The sequence below is a fragment of the Crocodylus porosus genome, unplaced genomic scaffold, assembly GCF_001723895.1.
Source record: "Crocodylus porosus isolate Cpor-Errol unplaced genomic scaffold, CroPor_comp1, whole genome shotgun sequence".
In the NCBI taxonomy this organism is placed as follows: domain Eukaryota; kingdom Metazoa; phylum Chordata; order Crocodylia; family Crocodylidae; genus Crocodylus; species Crocodylus porosus.
The window spans coordinates 22984804-22994983 of NW_017728912.1; positions in this window are offsets into that span (position 1 = coordinate 22984804).

Here is a 10180-nt window from a genome sequence, read left to right on the forward strand (position 1 = left end):
GGATGTGCAGAGGAAGGTAATAAAATTACCAACTATTCGTCCCTCTGTGATAGTGAACTCTTTGGTGATATAGACCATGAGCAGGGAAGAAACCCTTCACCATTCATGAGAAACTTGAAAAGAATGGAGAAGAATATGTTTATGTGAAGGCATCAAACTCAGTGCATGATAAACTGCACTATGGTTATTTAAATCACTCTAATCCCTTCATCTCTCTTCTGTCCTACCTTCCATGTTCTCCATGTCATGTTCACCATCTTCAGCAGTCGTTTCCTTACTGCCTTCCTCTGACCAGACTGAACTAGTCTGACGTAACGTTGTTCCTTACATAATTGCATTTTTCTTTCGTTAAGTCTTCACTTTTTGCCTTTAAAGAAAAAAAAATGCTACTAATATCTTTGCCATTGCTGCTATCATTGGCTGATTGCTGAGCAGCAGGCCTTAGACAGCCTTTGGGGCAAATCTTATTCTTCACTACAGCTGAAGATTCATTTTTTTTTTACCCAAAAGGACATGTTTCTGCATAATTTTACATGAAAAATAATTCCCAGATATCTACCAGCTCTGTTGCTCAGAACTTGGCACCTCTGTGATACCAGTAGGATAATTTGACAGACAGTTGTTGACGTGAGAAACTGCTCAAGCAAGAGTAGTGCAGCAGAAGGGAGTGGAATGAATCTTAGGGAATGAATCTGCTTCTGCTTTTCCTTTTTTTTGGGGTGGTGGTAAACTGATGGTTGCCATTGGGAGGATCTGGTAGCATTTCAGGGGCTGCTGGAAGGGGTAGCTCACTCAAGCAGGTTGGCTGGGCCCTGGGAGAAACACTATGCTGAAGGCAATTGACAGATTGCGCACAGGTATTTGATAAGTATTAGGGCCCATTAAGCTTTAACTACTGATTCTTTTGCAACATTTGCCTAAGCAAATATGCTCAGTTATAGTGTCAACTCAAAGACTGGTAACAGTGCTCCACCTCCCTTCAAGGGCCCCGTGCTTAATCAAAGGTGAAGCTGCACCTCATTTTGCAGCAGAAATCCCCTCTCTAGACAAGGCTGCAAATTTTTCATACAGCCATTCTCTATTTTGATTCTAAAAGCTCCTTTTCCTTACCTACAACTGAAACTTGTACTTGATGTTTCAGGGGAAGACGACGTTCTCCCAAGTGCCACTTGTCTGCTGGAGTCAGGGCTACAGGACAAAGCCCTTGTTTTACCCAATCTTTATAGAGAAAGCAAAATCCCTTCCCCCCACTCCCCTTTTATAGCTAATCAGCTTATGATATGAAATGTGACAGTGTTAAGTTTTTCTGCAAGGTGCAAATGTCATTTTAGAACCTTTATGAGTTTTCTCTGAACATGTATGTATATGTGACAGTTGTAATAGATCTAGGGGGCTCTTTACTAGGCCTAAAATGTGTGACTCACTAATGAATTTAAGTTTTATTGCTGTGCTTTTCTTAGCAGAAATTTCTGCTAGTGCAAGATAATGAATTGAGAGCTGTTACATGCTTTGTTTATCCACAAGATGGACATACCACAGACAGGGGACAGCACAAGCTCCCCTACCAAGCTGCTTCATTCTTATGCCAGAAGCCCTCTCTTTTAATAGTCAAGAGGTTGATTTGATTTCTGGTGATGCCTATTGGCTTTCTAGGACCATTAAGCAGTGTGCAGGTAAGTGCTAGGAGTGATGGTACATGTCTACTAGCCTGAAATCACCAGCTCCATTTCCATACACAGTTGGAAACAACTAGTCACTACTAGTCTCAGCAGCATTTGAAACAATGACCTGGAGATTAAAAACCTCTGTCTTTCTTTACCAAACCTTTTAAGCCACCTATTCCTTCTGTGGATAGTGCTTGCTCTGATTCTGTTACATTGTTCTGATGATGAAAGGTTCTGTAAAGTGAACCGTTGTCATATTCTCTGTTCTGCTTTGCTCCCTGTTATCACGTATTTGAATGAGAAACAGGTGGCAGATGATTCATCACTAGATTCATTATGATTTTCATTTGCGGATTCTCGGGTTAGATGGCTCACTATTTTTTTTTATCAACCGATGATTCATCTGGTAAGCTGACACTTCTGTGAGAAGCCTCAGTCTCAGAATCGTTGTCTTCTGTGATTGCTTTGCTAGATAGTTTTGGCAGTTCACTCCCAAAGCTGGTTGCCCCTCTCATGCACCTCAGAGTTCTTGGGTGAAGTAGACAGATGGTCTTAAGCTTTTGTAATGCTATGCTGTGTATCTTGTTATACAAGGTTGTGACTCAAAATATATGCTCTGTCCTTATTTGATTGTTAGAACTCAAGACATAGGGCCTTGCCTGCTTGCTTATTTCTTCCATCAGGCAGGCATGGGAAATGTGTAGAGCCTGGGTTGCATCTCACTCCTACTCACTGGTCAGAGTAGCTGAACCAGCAGGGATGGGGGCAGGAGCATTTTAGTAATTTACTGCTGATACAAGCTAACAGCAAATTACTACTCACTTCCCTCTAATCAAGGAGGAAGTAATGGAGGAATTGTGACTCAGAGATGTTTCTTTAAATCATTATGTTTCTCACTGCTCTTGGTGGTATAACTTGCACAGGCTCAGGGCTGGGCCTGAAGGCACAGAGAGAGATTTTCAAAGGCATACATGAAGGTTAGATGCAATTGCCTTCTGGCAGAAGTTAAACACTCAGCTGCTATGGTGTGCTTTGAAGATATTCCACACAATCTAATCTGGAATTTTTTTTTACGAAACTTAATGTGATGACTCTATAAATGTATTTTATTTTCCGGAATCTATATATACAAAGGGCTTAGTCCATCTGTCTGTCCATAACACTCTTTAAATGCAAATAGTTTGAAAACTGTAAGAGAGAAAACATTTGTGTCTTCAGAGAAATTTCTTTGTTAAACATTAGCATTTGTTTAGTGACCATGTCAGGATGATCCCAACTTCCAGAATTGGAAAAAAGTCAGGGTCCAGAACTGTTTTTAACTGAGCTCCTCCCGGGGAACCTGGTGTGGCAGGAAGGGCAGAGGGAGGGGTCAGCTGAGGAAAAGTGGGAGCCGGTCAGAGGTGCCAGGCAGTGGGAGAGCAGCTTGGGCCTATTTCAATCTCATATTAATGCAGTGCAATAAAATTGGATGCTTATTACGCTGGAGTTTATTGCTCCTGGGTGCACACCTTCATGTTCTCCCAGGACGGTAGCATGTTGAGCTGCGTTGGAATAGCCCTGCCTAGCAGGGACCCTAGGGGTCAGCCTGCCAGTCCGGGGTTGCTCCCACTGGTTCAACATGCTGTAGAGGGGCTGGTTGGGGCATGAGGGTGCTTCAGTGTATAACTAGCAAGTAGGCAGCCTCCACACTGAAGTACCCTTGTGTCCCAGCTAGCCAGGGCAGCATCTATAAGTGTGCTGCTGCAGAGCTTTTTACTTGTATTTATAGCAGGATGGTATTTGCAAACCCTGCTCTGACACACCTTCATGTCTCACCCAGCCAGGGCAGTGTCTACACATGCACTGCTGTGGAGTAAATTAGTTTACCCCAACTTAATATGGGTACATGTGTAGATGTGCAACATTTATTGCACAGCTAATTAGTCTACTATGCAGTAAACATCTCTTGTAGATGCGGCCTGAGTCATGAGGGAAGGAAGAAATGGTTCGAGAGGGATGAGAAAGAAGCAGGTGGATGGTACCTGGTGGAGAAATGAACAAGGACCAAATAAGAGCTAATGAGGAAAAATCCATGCGGGGGATAATAGAAATTAAGAAAAATGTAAGGAAAGACAAGATAGCATAGAGTTTTAGATGGAAAAGGAGGACCCTGGAAGGATGCATGAACAAACTAGGAGAAAAGACTTTGACAGTGCTAAGGAAAGAAAGGGAGAAGCGGGGGAGAGCAGAGGAGATATTTGGGAGGAGTAGGAAAAATAAAGAGAGAATAGTACATGCAGAAAGTGTGTCAGAGAAAAGATGAAGGGAGTAAAGCAGAAGAGACACTTGAATTTGAGTAGACCTTGGACAGCACAACAGGGGGTGAATATAAAAGACAAGTGAAACTGGGAGGACAGAAGATGAAAGAAAAGAGAATAAAAAGAGAAAATCAGATGGAAAGGGTAAAAAAGAAGAATGCAAATCAAATAGGCAGCATTTTACACCCAATTTGGACTTGCTTTGTTAGCAGCTCTTCAGGGTCAAGGCAGAAGTGAACTGGGCTTACAGACTAGAGGTTAATGAATATATTTTATATTCCTATATTTTACTGCTTTTTGCTGGCAGATGTTATGTGAGCTCAGTGAGCTGGAGGGACAGAATAGCTTGTCTGAACACTGATGTTATGTTGAAATTCCTGACCATCTACTTTGGATTCAATAGTAAAATAATTTAAATGGTCTTGATTTTAAAAAAATATTGACTTGCTCTTATAGGACATGTCAAGACATGCAGCGGCATGCACTTGCAGTGGCACAAATAATTGCAGCCCAAATCTGTGCTGCGACTTTGTGCCTCAGTGCACATGCCTGCACATGTGCTTTGTTGTGGGACAAATTATCTCACTTTAGGCAAACTGCCCTTGGTCAGCTCCTGCCAGCTCCTAGCATGCTGGAGCAGCAGGGGCACAAAGAGTACAGTAGAGATACTTTGGTTGGCAGTCAGAGCATCTCACTGGAAGACCAAGTTTCTGTTTGTTCTGGCACATGCTTTTTTCTCCAGTGATTTTTTTTTTGCTACCAGGAAATCCTGGTAGCAAATTTTGCCCCCACACTGAAAATTTTCAGCATGGGGCACATTTTAGCATTCCATACATGTGGTTTGTGGCACCACCTATCACTCATGCTTACGTGTCTGGACACAGCCATATACACCCTTTTCAGCTGTTTTAGCTGACTTCTCACACTTCTGCCCTTAAATTTATCCAAATTGTGGATAAACTTTGAACTTTATATGAGTGAGACTAAAAAAGACAAAAAACAGGCAACGACTGACATGTGGGTTACTAAGGCTGAGTACTCTGATACAGAACCAGAAAAGCACTTAAATATGTGTAAGTAGTTGCTGTGATTTCAAGCGACTCAAGAATTAATACAATAGCTTTCTGGGGGGAGACATGTATTGTCACAGGTACCGCAACACTTGTGGATAATACAGCCATACTAAACTTGTGGTATTAAATTGTGGGAATCTCTCTGCATTTCACTTTTAGAGTCTCTATATTTTAAAAAATGAAGTTCTCTGTATGGCATGGTTATGCCCTAGCTTGTTGTTAGCTATTGCATAATAGATCAGGAAGATAGAGAAAGAGTCTTTGTAATGGATGCCAGTAGCCACAATAGTCTTATATCAGGTTAACCCTCCAGCTATCCTGGGTAAACCTTCAAAAACAGGAACCTTTTTTTGTTTTTTGATTTGGCACTGACTTCTCCTTAGCTCATCTTTGCCCTCCTCTTCCCTCCCTCCCCAATCTTGCTTCACTGTTTTTAGGTTTTTGAATTTGCAAGAGGACTTATTTCAATTGGTGATTCAAAAGCATTTTATTTAAACATACTCTAAAAGAAGTGTTACACTTTACAAAATATTCTGTGAAGCAAATGTAATACATCCTTCCCTTAGATGGTATTTCACTGCTTTGTTTTGCTTTCCGTCTAAAACTAGGAGAACTGCAAAAAACAAAAACAAACCCTTTCTAATTGAATGTGTGTGTAAAATGTGAAGGTGCAATCTATCATAATTAATGCTAATTAATTATTACATGGTCAAATGAGCAAAAAATGCACATTTAAAAGTTAATTACATCAAAATGAGATCATCAGTTGTGCATTAAAATGCGCATTTGCTTGAGCACGCATATATTTAGCATTTTAAAAATGTTCAAGATAAAAAAATTATGAAAATAAAATATTTCTTAAAATATTTCCTACTATTCATGAAAGTAACAGAGCAAAAAATGGCCATTTTTTTCTTAATGTGCCTATTTCAATCTAATCTAACTACAAAAGAGAAAATTATTTACATCAGCTTTTCAACTACAGAGTCACCATAAAAATATGAGGATGTCATGCCAGGGCTGAGCTATGTCCAGGATTACCATCCATTTCACTTCAGCCATGGCTAGACTACATCCTTATTCATGGTATTTTAGTTTGCCTGTGGCCCCATTGAAATCAGGGGCCAGATCCAGACATGGATCAAACCTCTTTCCAGCACCACAAACCACATGCATTGCATGATTGTTAAACTGCATGGTGCTGCTAATTTGCTCTGGGATTTTCTGGTAGCAAAAACAAAACCTTGGAAAAAAATGTAGCACAAAGCATGCCAAAGTGGCTTGCACTGGGACAAATGGAGAGATAGGGGAAGCAGACAACCCAGGATGCTGTGGAGTGATGTCAAGTAATGTTGCTGCCGAGCGATGAACATGACCAAGAAAACTCTACAGTGTCCTTGGTATTTTAAAAATGTACATTCAAAACTATATGGTAAATTAATTCAATTATAGCACAGGCTATTCGTTAGCCCTTTTCTACTATTCCTTACTGCTCCTCCCTCCTTTTCATAACTCTTTACCATAATTTTCTCTTTCCATCAACTACTTTACTCTAGCAGCTGCCCTTATCTTTACCATGCAGAACTTTGGGTTACTAGTGATCTCTTGTTTAGCTGCATGGCCCAGTTTTATTAAGAAATACCTCCTCTTGGGTGCATATTTATGTACAGCAATTAACTCTGGTGCAGATTATGGCAGAGTTTATTGCTCCCAAGTGTGTGTCTTCACATGTACCTGGCACCACAGCGCATTTAGCTAGGGCAGAGCAGTTCCAGCTGGCAGGAGGCCTGAGAGGTCAGCCTGCCAAACTGGGGCTGCTCCCCTCAGCTCAACATGCTGGAGAGGGGCTGGCTGGGGCATGTGGGTGCTTCAGCATTCGGCTAGCTGGCAGCCAGCTCCTGCACTGAAGCACCCTTGTGTCCCAGTCAGCTGGGGCAGCATCTACATGAGCACTGCTGCAGAGTGTTTTACTTGTATTTACAGCAGGATGTAAATTAGTTAATCCCAGCCTAATAGTGGTGTACATGTACATACACTGCATATAGCAGCCAGTCTACTGCTCAGTAAACATTTCATGTAGATGCACCTCTTCTGGTCTATTGTCCTGACCTCTGATTGGGCACGGAAAAAAATGAAGGGACAGTACCAGCTAGCTGTTATGTTGATTACTTGCTGAAAAAGTTTTGAATAATTATTTTTTCTTTTGGTCAAAAAACTGTTTGCTTATCTGGGATGTGGAAGTCATGGGTTAAAATCCCTACTCTCTTTGGTTTGTATCTGGAATTAGTCTCTCCCTTTCATTCAATGAATGAAATTGTTTATATGAAGTGGAACAATTATTTATACAAAGTGGAACAACACCAACAGGAGACAGTGAGAGAGAAGGAGCATGTCTGTAGCGCAGTGACTGAGGACCTCCCCGAGCTGTGTGGAATCCCACTCTTGAGGCCTAGAACTGGGTCTCACATATGAATGATGACCACCTTAACCACAGAACTATTGGCTACTCTGGTTCGCCCTTTAATAAACAATTCTCAAAAGGTTTCATTTCTGTGTCAGATTGGTATAACAAAATTTTGAAACCTCAGTGTCTTTCACAAATAAGAATTGTTGTTTTCTGCCTCGCTGATTATAGTTATCTTGTGGACTATTGAATGGGAAACAAGTATACAATCATTTTTTTTCTGTCTAGACAAATTTCTAATTTTCACCTCTTCAACTGTGACTCATTTGAGGGGGAGGGGTATGCTGGCAGTTTCAGTAAAATGTTATTTAGGTTTATTTGGGCACTCAAACCAAACCAGAAAATATTGAGTAGTGGGAGGAACCACTTCCAAAAAATCCTTAGAATTATCCAGGGAAAAGGACGATTTTGCAATGAAAAATCAGAATGGAATAATTATTGTTTAGGAATGTTGTTCTGGTGCATTTGTATAGTTCTGATGCTTCATTCTTTCATTTTGTCTATATGCTATATGTAACAGGTTGGCCTTATCATCAGGTCTTCACCAGCCACCCTGACCCTGGGGTAACTGCCCACTCTGGTCATCTGCCACACCTTGATGGAAAAATATAAGAGTTGTAACAAAGGTAGGAGGCTACCCATTACTCACCCTGCTGACAAGGGCCTAATTCATTCTCCAACCGACCACCTCTACATGGATCCCGTGCCTCACAGATGTTACTCTGGTGTTTCTTCTCCGGCCTATGGGCATAGCGAACTGGGAACACAGTTGTAGCTCTTTTCTACAGCCCCAGAGGGTCATTCACATGCTACCCCTCTCTCACCAGGGTCCTACTCACTCCACTGGCTCTCACACGGCCTCTTTCATACTGCCCTCTCTCAGGGGACACACTCATGCTGCTCGGCCTCACCTAGCTCTTCTCTCCTTCGTTATACCTGGTGCAGTCTGTTGGGTATCTCCTGCTACCCTCACCTGAGCATCGACTGAACAATTCTTTGACTGTAGGCCTATTTTGCTCCTAGACCCTCGCCAGGCCGCTATGCTCCCATTGGGCCTCCTCACTCACCCACACTCCCCGGGCCACTCTGTGCATTGCCCCTGTCTTAGAGTCTGTCTACTCATCGCCCCTCTCACACAGGGCAACCCTCATACGGGGTTTGATTCGTGCCCCCAGGCTTTCTTCCTCCATCTGGGTGCAGCCCCAGATCCCTCCTCCAGTCTGAGCTCTGCCTCAGGGATCCTTAACCAAGCCCTGGGCCCGCCCCCCCGCTTGCTAGAACACCACCAGGTATGTGAGGCTGGGGTTATTAAGGCACCGCAACCTGCCTTTCACTGGGGAGGTACCTGGTCTGGCATTTCCTGGGGGCTCCTGTACCACTAGGAGCCCCACCAAACCACCCTTCCCAGGAGAGTGGAGTTTTACATCTTACACAGGACAAGGGGTCTTCTCCCCCCCATAGCCCCTGACCTTACCTCCTGACTCTGGCCAAAGCAGCCTCTCAGCCTGATGTTTCCTCCTTCCTTCCTGCAGCAAACTGCAGCCCAGTTTATCTCCCCGGGCCAAAATGGTGGCCCTCATCAGGCACCTGGCTACTGCCCGTTTGCTGCTATTAATGTGGCAGGCACCAATGGTGCCCTGCCACACTATAGTCCCATGATTCACCACGGCATTCCTGTACGGTGAAGGAAAATGATTGAATCATGAGCATATCTGCTTGTAGTGCATCATGGGAAATATAGTTCGTCTGGGAAACCCAGTTTATGGAGAACAGAGACATCAGGGAACTAAATCGTATCTCCTGTGAAGGGAAGATTGAAATTGAAGTATATTGATTTTGGGGGAGTAGGTTTTTAATTAAGCAACATTTTTTGCAGGGAGGATCTGGTTATGTTGGCAACTTTAATTTGTTTTAATTGATAAAACCAAATCAAACAATTTTGATTGAAAAATGTTATACCAGTCCTAGTATCAGCAAATAAAAGTAGTCACTGGAAAATTATCTGAGTATTCCCTAAAAGCTAATGGTTGAAGAAGGGCAGAACTGGCTTTGCCCCCTGGTAGAGTTTCATAATTTGCTGTCAGTGAAGGCCACGGATTTTTTTTTTATCTCCCACCCCCTGGGAGCAAGGGACAAAACTGTGAGAGAACTGTTTCAAGGGAGTGGCTACGGGCATAGTGCTTCTTGAGGTCTGCTCTTGGGATTGTGAAGTTAGCTCTGTGCTGTGCCTAAAGGAACACTCTAGTACTAAGGATTTAGCTCTGATATATTTCCTGTTCCTCAAATGTAATACCAGCATTGATATGAGATTTGCTAAATTTTGAAGCCGGTCACGTATTTCATATAGACCTGAAGGAAATGGGTGAATGAGCAGGTGAGGAGGAGTGGGAAGGGAGGAATGTAATTTATATGAAATTAAAAATTACTGGTTAAGCCAATAACAGTCCCTGAGAACCAGCAGATCATTGCCAATAACTGATTTGGTGGGGGATACTGGGGAGGGGGGCAGTGGAAGGGGTTGTATACCTGTCATGGAAATTTTTTTATTGACCCTGTCCCCTGGTGATTTGACTAAGTAATTCCTCTAGCAATTATATACTCTTGTACATAACAGTTTCATAATTTAAAATTTGCTAGGAGCAGCTTTAATTTATACACATGTATAATTTACTCTTCTGGATC